Raw genomic sequence first — 5,267 nt, 5'->3', positions numbered from 1 at the left:
TACAGGAGATGAAAGAGTGGGAGAGATGAATAGGCAGAGCATGGATGCTTTTTAGGTCAGTAAAAATCTTCTGTATGATATTATAATGATGGATATATGTCATTATATATTTGTCCAAATTCATAGAATGTATAACACCAAGAATGAATCCTATGGAATTTGGGTGATTACGATGTGTCTGTCTAGATTATTCCTTGGTAAAAAAACGTACCATTCTGGTGAGTGATGTTGATAATAGGGGAGGCTATGCATGTGTGGGGACAGGCAGCATATGGGAAATCTGAGTACCTCCCTCTCAATTTTGTTCTAAACCTACGATAAAGATGAACTGGAACTTTAAGCAAATATATTTAATCCAGAGGGTCTATGTGAGGAGTTAGGGCTTATGGAGGTTCTCATATCATACGTAATCGCAGGAACTCTCAGGAAAAACTCTGTTTATAATAAAACTCTAGGTTCTAAATTCCCTTTCCATTAACTTCCTTTTCCCTTCTATAAATATTTTTCCATCTTGGCAGGCAGGCCGGAGTGTGCAAGTGGCTCGCCATGTCTGCATGCTCTGGGCTGGAATCCTTTCTTTTCCCTTAATTTTTCTTTTCGGTGACAAAAACCTACAGTCTTAAAAAATGAACCGTTACAACTTTATATTTTTTAATGATAAAAGCTCTGAGCACTTTTAGTATTTTGGGTTTAATACTAACCAAAATACTAAAATGTATTCCTTCTACTAAAGTATGGGTCTTAGAAAAAATTTTATCTTAACTGAGATAAGGGGTCATACATAAATTACTCCTGGAAAATAATTTCATAAACATTTTTTATGGTATGCATACAACATGCATGGTATAACATTTCAGATTTAGAAAGGTACAAAAGCAAGAGAGAGGTTTTTATTTTTTCTCTTGCAATCAGTATTAATCTCACTAGCTTAGTGCCCTGAAGTTTGGTTATATTCATTACGTTTGTAAATAGGTTCAACTTGACAGGCCACTCAAACTTTTTTCTACCACCTCGCATGTATTCTGCTTATAGTGAACCTAAGATTGTTCCCAGATTTCAGTATTATTGAGCCTAGAGTAGCATGGCTGAGTTTATTTGATAATCTCCAAATTCAGTTAATTAAATGGAAAAATGTTAGTAAAATCAAGCATTTGTTACTATAATAAAAAGTTTATTTGAACCGAATTTTTCTTTTTTGGACTGGTGGTTTCGGCATTATAAATCTGCCTTCCAAATTCACCCACAAACATGTTTCTGTGGAAACAGAGCCACAAATAGAAGCAGTGGTTATTGATTTCCTTTTGGGGCTACCACCTGGTTTCTGCAAAACCCTGGAGAGCATATGCCAAGTTCTATGTGTATTTTATCCCCTTTCTCTCCCCGCTAACCTTCTCATACCCACAGGGGTTTAAAATAATCCAGGCCTATCTATTATTTATCAAAAGGCTAGTGGATAGGCTGATAAAGTAGAGTCTGACTTCTGCTTGTTATTGGAGTCTCCTAGGTGTGGCCTCTCCTGTGGCCAGTGTTATTCTAATTGTTTTTTGGGAACTTCACCCAAGCTTAGGCAGCTCCTCTATCCTTGGTTGGGCCCTAGTGCAGCTTCCAAGATACACTTCCTCTTGCTCGCCAGCCTTTCCAAACTTCGTTCGGTCTGGTAGTCTTTCATCTAGGTCCTGCATCTGCTTGTCACATCTGTCAGCTCTTGTCTCAGCTAACTCCTACTCATGTAACTGATTGTACTTTAGACATTTCTTCCTTTAAGAAGCCTTCCCTGACCCTTTTTTTAGACTAGGTTAGATGTGTCTGTTAAATATTTCTGTAGCACCTGTACATAGTAATTATGACTTACATTGTATTTTAGAAGACTGTAGAAGGCTTAGGTTAAATAAGGGGGAAAAATGGCATAGTGTATTAGTTTTCTGTGGCTGCCGTAAAAAAAAAAAAATACCACAACTTTCTTTGGTGGTTAAACCAATAACCAAAAATATATTTTTTCATAATTGTGGAGGTCAAGAGTTTGGAAAACAAATTGCCTCCAGGGGAGATTCTGTTCCTTTCCTCTCCCAGCTTCTGGTGAGTGTTGGCCATCCTCGCTTGTGACTGCATCACTCTAATCTCTGCCTCCATGGCCATACTGCTTTCTCCTCTCTGTAGGTCTCTCTAGTGTTTCTCTTAGAAGGACATTGGTCATCAGATAATCTAGGATGATCTTCTCAATTTGAGATCCTTAATTACATATGCAAAGACCTTTTTTCCAAATAAGGTAATATTTATAGATTCTGGGGATTTGACACCTAAACAATATAAAGAGCAGGTATTAATAATGCAAATAAAAATGATAATGACTTGTAGATGGAACTCTTTAAACCAGTGCCTTTACCTTTGTGGACTGTCACTGCTAATTCTCACATTAGTGGCTCCACTCCTGCTGTTGTGTTCACTTGAGAGACTCTTTTGCAATCCTTATCTTACCCATTCTTTTAAAGTTCAGCTCAAGTTTAACCTCTTCTACAAAGCCTAATGTGATCAGTAGTGTTGATAATAAAAGCCCATAACATTTATCAAGAGCCTTCGACTTGCCAGGCATGGTACAAAGAACATTAATTTCCCTACTGATACCCCCACTGTTCTTCCTTCTTTTGACTTGCTATAGCATCTATATCTGTACCACCATAAATACTACTTAATTATATACTGTCAGATATACTAACTATAGGCTATGTGGGTAGCCGATATATAAGTTTCTTACAATATATACTACTTATGAACTGTTTTACTACTGCCACTACTACTGTGGCTAACATTCATTAGAATACTTACCATGGGCCAGGAACCGAGCTAAATACTCAAACTTTCTCTTTTAATCTTCAAAGCAATTTTGCAATTTATGTACTTCCTATATTCTTACTTTTCAGATGAAGAAAACAAATTTTACAGTTAACTGCCCATGGTATATAGGTGATGGAATCAGAATTTGAGCCAAAGCTATCTAACTTCAGAGACCATAAAAACATATATTATCTTATTGATGTGCTACTACATCATGTCAGGGTTAGCCCTGCCTTCCCAAGCATTTAGGTAGATTTGAAGCTTCTTAAAGCCACATGTCTGCTTCCTATAACTGTCTATTATGATGCCAAGTCCTTAGAATGAGAGTTTTGTCTTGTTTTAAATGTATTGGATGATTTAAAGAGTTCTTTAGTCAGTGGCTATAAGTTTGGTCCACTTACAAAGCAGATAATATCTCTAAAATCCTTTGCAATGCAGATGTAAACTGGTTGAGTCAGCTCAAAATGACAAAAACTGCTCCCCTGTCTCATCTCTATCCCTTTAAGTCTGTCCTCATTACAGGTAGGGAGTCAGGAAAATCAGCATAAATTATTTCTTTCTTGATATTGTAAAGGCCATTAAATTAGGTAGCATTAATAGCATCAGTAGGAGGCTAAGAATTGAAAGAGATATAGATGCTGAACCCTTTGATGAAGCTCTCCAAGCTCTAAATAGGAGAGAAATAGATGATTGTTTAAGAATTTCTAGGACTGCCTTTTTTTGCTGTTTTTCAATAACAAAACCTTTGCCCTCCCAGAACCATGTCCACATAAACTATGATCTGGTAAGATTTCCTTGCCATTAATTTCGCTCATTAAAAAGAAGATGACAAGATTAAAAACAATTTTTTTTTCTCAAAACATCCTCAGTTTTCTAGTTTACAGCAGGTCAGCTAGCAAACAGCAAAATTATGGATTTTAACCCAAAATAGAAAAATGCCATTTAGTTTTCTCTAATTTTGATTTTGGTTTAATTTGTTAATATTCAGTTAATTATCAGGGACAATTTATGTTCTGTTTCCTCTACAATAAAATATTTTTTTAAGAAGTAAATTTAAAATTTTCCTTTATCTCAATGAAATGATGAAAATGTTTAAGTATTATGTTAAGAAGTATCAAAAATTTCTGTTAAAATGACCAAACGAATCTGACAAATAAAAAAGTGAATCCTTGTGCTCTGGAAATGTTTACTTCCTCAAGTGGATTTTAGAAATAAAACAATGACCTATTTTCTTATGGCAGTCATTCAGTTCTAAATGGTGATGATAACAATAGTTGACTATTGTTTATGAGAGCTCACCAGGTGAAAACCTGGTCTCGGAACTTTCCATCTTTATCATATTCAGTCTTCACAGCAGCTTTACGAAGAAGCTACTCTTTTTGAATGCCCAATGAACTGTTAAAAAAATTAAAAATTAGAAAAATTATGTAATTTTCTTAAAATCATACAGCTAATAAAGGATAGTCTTTGTTTGACTCCACACAGAATATATAAAATGTACTGCTAAATGTACTGGCCTCTCCAACAATAATTGCCAATACTCTGTTTTTTATGAGTAAACATTTTGTAAAACTGACACCGACAATGCGGAACTCTGTTTGTGCCCTGTGCCCCGAGAAACTAACAATGGTTCAGAAATCCTCCCACCCATTAAGGACAACCCTGTGCTGGTGTGTTTTGAGGTGAGACCCACTTCCATCCACCCTCAGAACTCCCATAAACTCCAGGATGACTTTCTTGCTTACTTGCCTCTAAAAACCCACAGGCCCTTTTCCTGTTCTTTGAGACATTTCTCATTAATGAATATACCCCCTATTGCAATAGTTTACATAAAATAATCTTATCTGGTGCATTTGTCTTTTACAGTTTGGTGCTGTAACTTGGATAGGATGAAGCCTTGCCTTGGATCCCTGTTTACTGCGCCCAGGCAACAAGGCCTCTTTGAGCCCTTTGTGCTCTGTTCCTGACTAGCGACTGGCAACTTAACAGTGAGTCTGATTTCTAGTCCTGTGCAATGGACTCATGTCCATTGGTACCATGTAAGTATTTGATTTTGATAGTTTTTGAATACACACTTGATTTCTAGAGCCAGTTTTTTTGGTTTTGAGGTTGGACAATTTGGTGGTCTCTGTAAAGGAATTAATGGTTTGTAGAGATCTTGTGCTTATCAGGTGAAAGATGGCAGAGATTCTGGTACTTGTTAGTCTTTTCTGTTTGTCAGTTTTGAGTGCAAAGCAATTAAGAACTTGTACTCACTGGAAAGTGAACAGATATATGCTATGGACCAGTGCGTTTTGTATGTCTATGTTTATGCTTGACCCATGACCAAATTTTAGAATTGAAGCTATATGCTTTCTCTCTGTCTGTCTGTATGTTTCTGTCTGTCATTCAGATAGGCCTTTACCTCTCATTGTGTGACTGTATTACTGAATTTG

Source organism: Pteropus alecto, unplaced genomic scaffold (assembly GCF_000325575.1).
Source record: "Pteropus alecto unplaced genomic scaffold, ASM32557v1 scaffold71, whole genome shotgun sequence".
Lineage (NCBI taxonomy): Eukaryota > Metazoa > Chordata > Mammalia > Chiroptera > Pteropodidae > Pteropus > Pteropus alecto.
The sequence above is the reverse complement of the archived record's forward strand: the minus strand, read 5'-3'. Positions refer to the sequence as shown.